General features: G+C 45.0%; 1 long non-coding RNA gene across 1 annotated transcript; it reads left to right on the top strand.

Annotated features, from left to right (window-relative positions):
* The first annotated feature begins 9,406 nt into the window (after window positions 1-9,406).
* Window positions 9,407-12,428, top strand: LOC140693099 (uncharacterized). The gene is made up of 3 exons (XR_012068755.1): window positions 9,407-9,533; window positions 11,113-11,185; window positions 12,239-12,428. It is a non-coding gene; the product is annotated as an uncharacterized lncRNA (long non-coding RNA).

The raw sequence follows: 12,428 nt of genomic DNA, 5'->3' as shown, positions 1-12,428 counted from the left end.
TCTAGCTCTGCCGTTATTAGGACTGGCGGTCATGTGGCATAGGCTCCCCTAGGTGGCAGCATTTGGCCATTCAGGATATGGTCTGTGTCCTGGCACTCCTCCCTCTCCTGCAATATTGCTGCCGAGATATCAGCTGAATCCCCTCTTGAGGTTCCCTTGTGACTATGTTGTTTCCTCCAGGTGCATTTTAAATCACTGTGATATTCGTGAGCTTTGTTGATTTGAATCATACAGCTGCTGGTAGGTCTATTGGGATTCCACCTCCTTTGGATGCTGTGTAATTCCTGAATTCGCATACATGATTCTTTCTTGGCTTTCAGGAAGTTTCAGTCTGATTTTTCTACAGATAAATTTTCAGACATTTTTTGTTTCCTTATCTCTTGCTTTTCCATCTGGGACCCTTATGAATTCTAGTCTTTCATGCCCTGTCTTAACCCAGGGTTCAACAGCAATGTTTACATTGCTTTGCACTTGCTTTCCTATGTCTGCTTCTGACCGAGGTTTTTCTGATCCCATGTCTTCACAGTCATTCACGCGTCCCTCTGCATTATCTAGTCTGCTTACGACTAAATTTTAGCCCTGATATTATCACATCCATTGAGTTTCCTGATATTTTTTGGCTCGTCTTTAGACTTTCTCTTCCCCTTTTCCGGTATTCTGCCTTATGTGATTCTGAGACACTGTTGTTTTTCAGTGATTTCCTGACCTCCATTTTCAACACATGGTCTGGATAGCGTTTTGCAGTCTAGTTGTTTGAAAGCTTATCTTTTGGGCCTTCAATATCTTTGGAACTGAAAATGGTACTTCCTGTTTCTTTTACTGTACTTCTTCACCTCTACTGCTCAGGTAATATCAGGTATGTAATGTGGACTTCTAGGGCTTTGTTAAGTGAAAATTTTAGACTTTTGGCTCTACGCAATTCCATGGGATTTCTGTGCGGACAATTTCTCCTAGACATTGATGCCATATCGTGTTCCTGTGTGTGTTGTCTGGTATATCTCCAATTGCTGTTGTTGCATTAGTTTTGATGAAAAACCAATACTATTTCGATTTGCATAACTTCATTTTGATAATGCTTATCTCACAATTCTGAAAGTGCGCAGGACACTTCCTCTTGTGGAAATGAAGCTTTTAAAGGTTCTCAGCTCTGCATTCTGCTCTATGTCATTTTGGAGTGTTTCCAAAATAGCAAACTGAGAGTGCGCTTGTGCTTTGTAGTTCCACGGGAATGTGCCAATGAAAGCAGTTCTTCTCAGAGCTTCTCTGTCTACAGAAACAACAGTGGAAGCATATCTATGGATGTCACATATCAGGGCCTGCTGGAATGATCCCGCACACCTACCTTGGTGTCCTCGGTGCCGTACCGTGCTGGTGCCATCCAAAATGTAGCATCCGCTTTAGGGAGATAATGCTGTAGGTAATGCTTCCTCTTCTAACGCTGTGGACTTGGACCACTCTTCCTTGTCCTCTCATCCTTGTGGCACGGGTGCACGAAGGCAACCACACAGCTGTTGCGCATCCTGTGCCTCAAACCAAACCATAATCCCAGCCCAGGTTATGAATGTAGCAGATCCTAAGGCTTTTCATTCTGATTTCAAAACCAAGGCCCCCTGGATCCCTCAGACCAGATGAACGATATCTCTGATTCAGCCCCACACGTGCTCTATTGGCAAAATGCCCAATTGGTCCCTGGTCCTGCAGATGCACTGGGTGTGGCCATGGGACATATTGGTAATCTCAACCACGTGACCAGTTTTGATGCTTTATCATTGGTACACATTTTGGTTTGCTCTCTTGATTCGACCCACCACATCCCACAATGCACTCCAGATCCCTGAGACTCAGCGTGTGCCATCATTCGTAGCCCTATCCCTCACAGAACGTTGCCTCTGCTACCTCAAATGTGGCAGCTGGGATCTTGGACTCCGAATCAACTGTGGGGATATTTTGCGCTGGTTTCTTTGAGTTCTGTCAGCCAAGCATCTGCTGTGCACTCTTGTAAATCTCAGCACATCACCTTCTATCCCATGTCTCCTGTCCGCTTGAGAGTGTGCGTCCAAGTTAAACAGAGGTTCACCCTTGTTGCTCCATCACCAGGGGTCAGACCCTCACTGGATTCCATTTCCTGCTTTGCCTTCTCCTGCTTCCAGGTGTCCTGAGGCCTCATCCTGTCTTTGGAAGTAACAGACCTCTCTTCGGCAAGTGTCCTGTGCCAAGGGCTGGGTGAGTGGATGTTTCCATTGCTCTGTTCATGGGAGCGAGTGAGTGCAGGTTGCACTTCTTCTCTGCCAACTGGGCATCGATGAATCAACACTATCCAGATACATTTCACAGAAATGTGATATTTGCTTAGCTCTTTGTTTCTATACAGCCGTGGTGGGAGGGATGGTCCGAATACACCTGTTTTGACATTGTGTTGATATCTCATTTGCAGTCTTTAAGAAGTTTAAAAGAATTCATTTACATGTTTTGGGAGTTATACGGAAATGAAGTTATTTTTTGAAACACACTCAATCGACCTAGAAGCCAGACTTGTCAATTTTGGTAACATTTTGTCAGCTCGACGGAAAACCTAGACAGATAGAATGCAAATTGGCAGTCCAAACTGTTAAAGGGTTCATGTCGGCTCTTTACGGTTGAAGCCTCCGAAACCAACAGGAACCATGAAATAACTATTGGAAACTTGAAATAACCCCCAAACTTGGATACACTTGTGCATTGGTGCCCTTTACTCCCAATGACACCTACTGGCCAATATTGGCATTTCAAGGGGTAACATCCCTCTCTAGGAAAATACAAGAGGAAAGAAACCAAATATATACATTTAGGTTTGAATCCAAAAGCACCTAGAGGCATTCTAGCTAGGAGAACCCTGCTGCTATTATGTTAGTCTATGGAGAACCAGGTGTTCTTCTATCAGTGATGAGAACGCTTAATCATCCGATCATGTTGGGTAAAGCCATTTAACGCAACCAAGTCTGCACCCGCATGATATAGTGCCCACGGGGGCTTGACTCAAATGAAAGACGATCCACATAAGCTGTGTCTTTTATATCATTGGCGACTTTTACAGTACAGTTCTCTTTCTGACTTGTACTATTTACCTATACTGTCTTGAAAAATTGAGGCCTAATACAGATTCAAGTTCAGTCAGATTCCCCTCTCTTACCACACTCCCTTCACCCCAGGGAAGACATAAACACAACATTTGCTGAATCTAGCGGAAGGCCATCGTTTCTAGGTGTGAGCTAAGTATTCAATTCCTATCTATTTCAGCCAAGTTTATTGGACCTTTAAGGAGTTCACTGTTGTTCACAGAGTGTGAAGCTGGAGGAACTCTGATTCTAGGAGGGGCTTGTTTTACTCGTAATGGCTTCATTGCAGCTCAGCTACTGATCCTTCAAAATGGATGCCTGTGTGGAGGGGAGGGAAGGCAAGTGCTTGCTAGCTAGGCCCAAACCTGGGAAAAGGCTTACCTGGGCTTGGTGAATTCTGGTCTGAATGGCTAGGGAAGGCCCCTTGTGAAGTGTGGATTCCCATGACCTCTTCCAAGAACAGGAGCGTTTTGATCATCTCTGCCATCTCTTCTCTTGCAGACGTCAGGGACCTTGGACCCGTTCTTGGAGAAGAGAATTGAGGAACTTCCTCAAGTCCACGTTGGCACTCCGTATGTTTCTGCCACTATCAGCGAGGTTCAATATGTCTCATGAATGTCTTTGGAGCCTGGTATCCTCTACAGCTGTCTCCACGCCAGTATTCTCCATTGTAGCAGAACATCTCTCATCCATGTGTTCGCATCTCTCCTCAATCCGTTCAGCCAGCTTTTCGGCCAGCTTCTCTTCGTGTCTCCCCTAAAGTTGACTTCACCAGGACTGGGCAAGTCTGAAAGTACCTCAGAGCCTCACCAGTAAGCTGATGACAGGCAGATCTTCCACTGTCTGCCCTTTCAGGTTCTGGAAACTGACCTGTGACCTCAGGTCTTTGGGCAGCAGCAGTATCTCGAACTTACACAGCTTCCCGGACCAAACACCTAAGCCAAGCTCCACAGAGGGCGGCAGCCCCTCCATCACACTGATCCACCCACAGAACTCTGCCCGGTTACCTAGGATCCAACAGCCACAACAAGCCTCGCGGTACACACCAACATTCCACCTGGAATCCAACCGCTAACTGCCATCCCCAATGGCTGCTGCATCTTGTCAGTGTTGGGGGAGGGGCTGCATCCGACGAGAAGTTCCTAAGGTAAATGTGATTCTACCCACTAGCGTCCCATGGGCCTTTCTTCTTCCCTCTTTCCTTTTGTTCAGATCTCTATGCACAGTACCAATGGAGGGAAGTGTGTCCCTTTTCAGTTGATGGTTTCACACGTCTTTAAACTTTCTAACAGTTCACAGTACACAGAGACCCACTAAAGGAGACTTATGTTCCTATAATATCCGTACACCCGGAATACATATGCGTCGCCTGATTTCTGCTGAAACACCCGCACTCTCAGGACATGGATCCATTGGTTTCATGGGGGCTGAAATTCCAAGAAATGAAACCAACCCCAATGTGCACTTTGCTGTCAGTCTCTTTTGCTCTTAGTACACTTTGGCAGAGCTACTTGCCTTTGTTATAGGCTTCTTACAATTCTTCTCTACGTAGCCTAGAATATGGCATTCCTTCATCCTGTTGGAAGACATACAAGTCTACATCACGGACTAGGAATCCATTTGATTCCAAATCGGCATTAGGGTTAGGTCACGATATGTTCTTATGAATCAAAATTTACGAATATGAATGCACGCCTCCGAATACAAGTGTGCTGAGTACATGCAAGCCGCGATAATGGGTCGATGCATGCTGAATGATCCTTGACATCACCTTAAGTATTTTCTTTTGAATAATCATGGTTCCCTTGGTAAATATCAGCCAACCGTACCATTTTGGTGTTTGTTTGTTGGTTTGATTCTTTGTTGGTCTGCTTCTCGCTTGTATTGCAAACACGACAGGCCATGCATCTCTCCTTAAGCTTGAAACAGAGAGTCAAATAAGCTGATTCACTTAAGAGAGTGCTTCCAATCACCTATGATTTCCTGCTTCCCTCTCCCATCTTTAGGGTTTTGATGTCCTCCTTGCCTTCTTCTTGTTTCTTCTTTGCCACTCATGCTCTTCTTGCATTTCCAATAATGGTTTCTTCTTTCCATTTCATCTTGCTGCTTTTCTATTCAGGGTAGATTTCTCAACCATTCTTGTAGGATAAGTTTTGAACTGCTGAATTCTTTTAAGATTTGCCGGTTTGTGGAATTTTCTAGCTCTGCCGTTATTAGGACTGGCGGTCATGTGGCATAGGCTCCCCTAGGTGGCAGCATTTGGCCATTCAGGATATGGTCTGTGTCCTGGCACTCCTCCCTCTCCTGCAATATTGCTGCCGAGATATCAGCTGAATCCCCTCTTGAGGTTCCCTTGTGACTATGTTGTTTCCTCCAGGTGCATTGTAAATCACTGTGATATTCGTGAGCTTTGTTGATTTGAATCATACAGCTGCTGGTAGGTCTATTGGGATTCCACCTCCTTGGATGCTGTGTAATTCCTGAATTCGCATACATGATTCTTTCTTGGCTTTCAGGAAGTTTCAGTCTGATTTTTCTACAGATAAATTTTCAGACATTTTTTGTTTCCTTATCTCTTGCTTTTCCATCTGGGACCCTTATGAATTCTAGTCTTTCATGCCCTGTCTTAACCCAGGGTTCAACAGCAATGTTTACATTGCTTTGCACTTGCTTTCCTATGTCTGCTTCTGACCGAGGTTTTTCTGATCCCATGTCTTCACAGTCATTCACGCGTCCCTCTGCATTATCTAGTCTGCTTACGACTAAATTTTAGCCCTGATATTATCACATCCATTGAGTTTCCTGATATTTTTTGGCTCGTCTTTAGACTTTCTCTTCCCCTTTTCCGGTATTCTGCCTTATGTGATTCTGAGACACTGTTGTTTTTCAGTGATTTCCTGACCTCCATTTTCAACACATGGTCTGGATAGCGTTTTGCAGTCTAGTTGTTTGAAAGCTTATCTTTTGGGCCTTCAATATCTTTGGAACTGAAAATGGTACTTCCTGTTTCTTTTACTGTACTTCTTCACCTCTACTGCTCAGGTAATATCAGGTATGTAATGTGGACTTCTAGGGCTTTGTTAAGTGAAAATTTTAGACTTTTGGCTCTACGCAATTCCATGGGATTTCTGTGCGGACAATTTCTCCTAGACATTGATGCCATATCGTGTTCCTGTGTGTGTTGTCTGGTATATCTCCAATTGCTGTTGTTGCATTAGTTTTGATGAAAAACCAATACTATTTCGATTTGCATAACTTCATTTTGATAATGCTTATCTCACAATTCTGAAAGTGCGCAGGACACTTCCTCTTGTGGAAATGAAGCTTTTAAAGGTTCTCAGCTCTGCATTCTGCTCTATGTCATTTTGGAGTGTTTCCAAAACAGCAAACTGAGAGTGCGCTTGTGCTTTGTAGTTCCACGGGAATGTGCCAATGAAAGCAGTTCTTCTCAGAGCTTCTCTGTCTACAGAAACACCAGTGGAAGCATATCTATGGATGTCACATATCAGGGCCTGCTGGAATGATCCCGCAGACCTACCTTGGTGTCCTCGGTGCCGTACCGTGCTGGTGCCATCCAAAATGTAGCATCCGCTTTAGGGAGATAATGCTGTAGGTAATGCTTCCTCTTCTAACGCTGTGGACTTGGACCACTCTTCCTTGTCCTCTCATCCTTGTGGCACGGGTGCACGAAGGCAACCACACAGCTGTTGCGCATCCTGTGCCTCAAACCAAACCATAATCCCAGCCCAGGTTATGAATGTAGCAGATCCTAAGGCTTTTCATTCTGATTTCAAAACCAAGGCCCCCTGGATCCCTCAGACCAGATGAACGATATCTCTGATTCAGCCCCACACGTGCTCTATTGGCAAAATGCCCAATTGGTCCCTGGTCCTGCAGATGCACTGGCTGTGGCCATGGGACATATTGGTAATCTCAACCACGTGACCAGTTTTGATGCTTTATCATTGGTACACATTTTGGTCTGCTCTCTTGATTCGACCCACCACATCCCACAATGCACTCCAGATCCCTGAGACTCAGCGTGTGCCATCATTCGTAGCCCTATCCCTCACAGAACGTTGCCTCTGCTACCTCAAATGTGGCAGCTGGGATCTTGGACTCCGAATCAACTGTGGGGATATTTTGCGCTGGTTTCTTTGAGTTCTGTCAGCCAAGCATCTGCTGTGCACTCTTGTAAATCTCAGCACATCACCTTCTATCCCATGTCTCCTGTCCGCTTGAGAGTGTGCGTCCAAGTTAAACAGAGTTTCACCCTTGTTGCTCCATCACCAGGGGTCAAACCTTCACTGGATTCCATTTCCTGCTTTGCCTTCTCCTGCTTCCAGGTGTCCTGAGGCCTCATCCTGTCTTTGGAAGTAACAGACCTCTCTTCGGCAAGTGTCCTGTGCCAAGGGCTGGGTGAGTGGATGTTTCCATTGCTCTGTTCATGGGAGCGAGTGAGTGCATGTTGCACTTCTTCTCTGCCAACTGGGAATCGATGAATCAACACTATCCAGATACATTTCACAGAAATGTGATATTTGCTTAGCTCTTTGTTTCTATACAGCCGTGGTGGGAGGGATGGTCCGAATACACCTGTTTTGACATTGTGTTGATATCTCATTTGCAGTCTTTAAGAAGTTTAAAAGAATTCATTTACATGTTTTGGGAGTTATACGGAAATGAAGTTGCTTTTTGAAACACACTCAATCGACCTAGAAGCCAGACTTGTCAATTTTGGTAACATTTTGTCAGCTCGACGGAAAACCTAGACAGATAGAATGCAAATTGGCAGTCCAAACTGTTAAAGGGTTCATGTCGGCTCTTTACGGTTGAAGCCTCCGAAACCAACAGGAACCATGAAATAACTATTGGAAACTTGAAATAACCCCCAAACTTGGATACACTTGTGCATTGGTGCCCTTTACTCCCAAAGACACCTACTGGCCAATATTGGCATTTCAAGGGGTAACATCCCTCTCTAGGAAAATACAAGAGGAAAGAAACCAAATATATACATTTAGGTTTGAATCCAAAAGCACCTAGAGGCATTCTAGCTAGGAGAACCCTGCTGCAGTTATGCTAGTCTATGGAGAACCAGGTGTTCTTCTATCAGTGATGAGAACGCTTAATCATCCGATCATGTTGGGTAAAGCCATTTAACGCAACCAAGTCTGCACCCGCATGATATAGTGCCCACGGGGGCTTGACTCAAGTGAAAGACGATCCACATAAGCTGTGTCTTTTATATCATTGGCGACTTTTACTGTACTGTTCTGTTTCTGACTTGTACTATTTACCTATACTGTCTTGAAAAATTGAGGCCTAATACAGATTCAAGTTCAGTCAGATTCCCCTCTCTTACCACACTCCCTTCACCCCAGGGAAGACATAAGCACAACATTTGCTGAATCTAGCGGAAGGCCATCGTTTCTAGGTGTGAGCTAAGTATTCAATTCCTATCTATTTCAGCCAAGTTTATTGGACCTTTAAGGAGTTCACTGTTGTTCACAGAGTGTGAAGCTGGAGGAACTCTGATTCTAGGAGGGGCTTGTTTTACTCGTAATGGCTTCATTGCAGCTCAGCTACTGATCCTTCAAAATGGATGCCTGTGTGGAGGGGAGGGAAGGCAAGTGCTTGCTAGCTAGGCCCAAACCTGGGAAAAGGCTTACCTGGGCTTGGTGAATTCTGGTCTGAATGGCTTGGGAAGGCCCCTTGGGAAGTGTGGATTCCCATGACCTCTTCCAAGAACAGGAGCGTTTTGATCATCTCTGCCATCTCTTCTCTTGCAGACGTCAGGGACCTTGGACCCGTTCTTGGAGAAGAGAATTGAGGAACTTCCTCAAGTCCACGTTGGCACTCCGTATGTTTCTGCCAGTATCAGCGAGGTTCAATATGTCTCATGAATGTCTTTTGAGCCTGGTATCCTCTACAGCTGTCTCCACGCCAGTATTCTCCATTGTAGCAGAACATCTCTCATCCATGTGTTCGCATCTCTCCTCAATCCGTTCAGCCAGCTTTTCGGCCAGCTTCTCTTCGTGTCTCCCCTAAAGTTGACTTCACCAGGACTGGGCAAGTCTGAAAGTACCTCGGAGCCTCACCAGTAAGCTGATGACAGGCAGATCTTCCACTGTCTGCCCTTTCAGGTTCTGGAAACTGACCTGTGACCTCAGGTCTTTGGGCAGCAGCAGTATCTCGAACTTACACAGCTTCCCGGACCAAACACCTAAGCCAAGCTCCACAGAGGGCGGCAGCCCCTCCATCACACTGATCCACCCACAGAACTCTGCCCGGTTACCTAGGATCCAACAGCCACAACAAGCCTCGCGGTACACACCAACATTCCACCTGGAATCCAACCGCTAACTGCCATCCCCAATGGCTGCTGCATCTTGTCAGTGTTGGGGGAGGGGCTGCATCCGACGAGAAGTTCCTAAGGTAAATGTGATTCTACCCACTAGCGTCCCATGGGCCTTTCTTCTTCCCTCTTTCCTTTTGTTCAGATCTCTATGCACAGTACCAATGGAGGGAAGTGTGTCCCTTTTCAGTTGATGGTTTCACACGTCTTTAAACTTTCTAACAGTTCACAGTACACAGAGACCCACTAAAGGAGACTTATGTTCCTATAATATCCGTACACCCGGAATACATATGCGTCGCCTGATTTCTGCTGAAACACCCGCACTCTCAGGACATGGATCCATTGGTTTCATGGGGGCTGAAATTCCAAGAAATGAAACCAACCCCAATGTGCACTTTGCTGTCAGTCTCTTTTGCTCTTAGTACACTTTGGCAGAGCTACTTGCCTTTGTTATAGGCTTCTTACAATTCTTCTCTACGTAGCCTAGAATATGGCATTCCTTCATCCTGTTGGAAGACATACAAGTCTACATCACGGACTAGGAATCCATTTGATTCCAAATCGGCATTAGGGTTAGGTCACGATATGTTCTTATGAATCAAAATTTACGAATATGAATGCACGCCTCCGAATACAAGTGTGCTGAGTACATGCAAGCCGCGATAATGGGTCGATGCATGCTGAATGATCCTTGACATCACCTTAAGTATTTTCTTTTGAATAATCATGGTTCCCTTGGTAAATATCAGCCAACCGTACCATTTTGGTGTTTGTTTGTTGGTTTGATTCTTTGTTGGTCTGCTTCTCGCTTGTATTGCAAACACGACAGGCCATGCATCTCTCCTTAAGCTTGAAACAGAGAGTCAAATAAGCTGATTCACTTAAGAGAGTGCTTCCAATCACCTATGATTTCCTGCTTCCCTCTCCCATCTTTAGGGTTTTGATGTCCTCCTTGCCTTCTTCTTGTTTCTTCTTTGCCACTCATGCTCTTCTTGCATTTCCAATAATGGTTTCTTCTTTCCATTTCATCTTGCTGCTTTTCTATTCAGGGTAGATTTCTCAACCATTCTTGTAGGATAAGTTTTGAACTGCTGAATTCTTTTAAGATTTGCCGGTTTGTGGAATTTTCTAGCTCTGCCGTTATTAGGACTGGCGGTCATGTGGCATAGGCTCCCCTAGGTGGCAGCATTTGGCCATTCAGGATATGGTCTGTGTCCTGGCACTCCTCCCTCTCCTGCAATATTGCTGCCGAGATATCAGCTGAATCCCCTCTTGAGGTTCCCTTGTGACTATGTTGTTTCCTCCAGGTGCATTGTAAATCACTGTGATATTCGTGAGCTTTGTTGATTTGAATCATACAGCTGCTGGTAGGTCTATTGGGATTCCACCTCCTTTGGATGCTGTGTAATTCCTGAATTCGCATACATGATTCTTTCTTGGCTTTCAGGATATTTTGCGCTGGTTTCTTTGAGTTCTGTCAGCCAAGCATCTGCTGTGCACTCTTGTAAATCTCAGCACATCACCTTCTATCCCATGTCTCCTGTCCGCTTGAGAGTGTGCGTCCAAGTTAAACAGAGTTTCACCCTTGTTGCTCCATCACCAGGGGTCAAACCTTCACTGGATTCCATTTCCTGCTTTGCCTTCTCCTGCTTCCAGGTGTCCTGAGGCCTCATCCTGTCTTTGGAAGTAACAGACCTCTCTTCGGCAAGTGTCCTGTGCCAAGGGCTGGGTGAGTGGATGTTTCCATTGCTCTGTTCATGGGAGCGAGTGAGTGCATGTTGCACTTCTTCTCTGCCAACTGGGAATCGATGAATCAACACTATCCAGATACATTTCACAGAAATGTGATATTTGCTTAGCTCTTTGTTTCTATACAGCCGTGGTGGGAGGGATGGTCCGAATACACCTGTTTTGACATTGTGTTGATATCTCATTTGCAGTCTTTAAGAAGTTTAAAAGAATTCATTTACATGTTTTGGGAGTTATACGGAAATGAAGTTGCTTTTTGAAACACACTCAATCGACCTAGAAGCCAGACTTGTCAATTTTGGTAACATTTTGTCAGCTCGACGGAAAACCTAGACAGATAGAATGCAAATTGGCAGTCCAAACTGTTAAAGGGTTCATGTCGGCTCTTTACGGTTGAAGCCTCCGAAACCAACAGGAACCATGAAATAACTATTGGAAACTTGAAATAACCCCCAAACTTGGATACACTTGTGCATTGGTGCCCTTTACTCCCAAAGACACCTACTGGCCAATATTGGCATTTCAAGGGGTAACATCCCTCTCTAGGAAAATACAAGAGGAAAGAAACCAAATATATACATTTAGGTTTGAATCCAAAAGCACCTAGAGGCATTCTAGCTAGGAGAACCCTGCTGCAGTTATGCTAGTCTATGGAGAACCAGGTGTTCTTCTATCAGTGATGAGAACGCTTAATCATCCGATCATGTTGGGTAAAGCCATTTAACGCAACCAAGTCTGCACCCGCATGATATAGTGCCCACGGGGGCTTGACTCAAGTGAAAGACGATCCACATAAGCTGTGTCTTTTATATCATTGGCGACTTTTACTGTACTGTTCTGTTTCTGACTTGTACTATTTACCTATACTGTCTTGAAAAATTGAGGCCTAATACAGATTCAAGTTCAGTCAGATTCCCCTCTCTTACCACACTCCCTTCACCCCAGGGAAGACATAAGCACAACATTTGCTGAATCTAGCGGAAGGCCATCGTTTCTAGGTGTGAGCTAAGTATTCAATTCCTATCTATTTCAGCCAAGTTTATTGGACCTTTAAGGAGTTCACTGTTGTTCACAGAGTGTGAAGCTGGAGGAACTCTGATTCTAGGAGGGGCTTGTTTTACTCGTAATGGCTTCATTGCAGCTCAGCTACTGATCCTTCAAAATGGATGCCTGTGTGGAGGGGAGGGAAGGCAAGTGCTTGCTAGCTAGGCCCAAACCTGGGA

This window comes from Vicugna pacos, unplaced genomic scaffold (genome assembly GCF_048564905.1).
Source record: "Vicugna pacos unplaced genomic scaffold, VicPac4 scaffold_19, whole genome shotgun sequence".
NCBI lineage: Eukaryota > Metazoa > Chordata > Mammalia > Artiodactyla > Camelidae > Vicugna > Vicugna pacos.
This window is presented reverse-complemented; position numbering and strand designations above follow the sequence as displayed.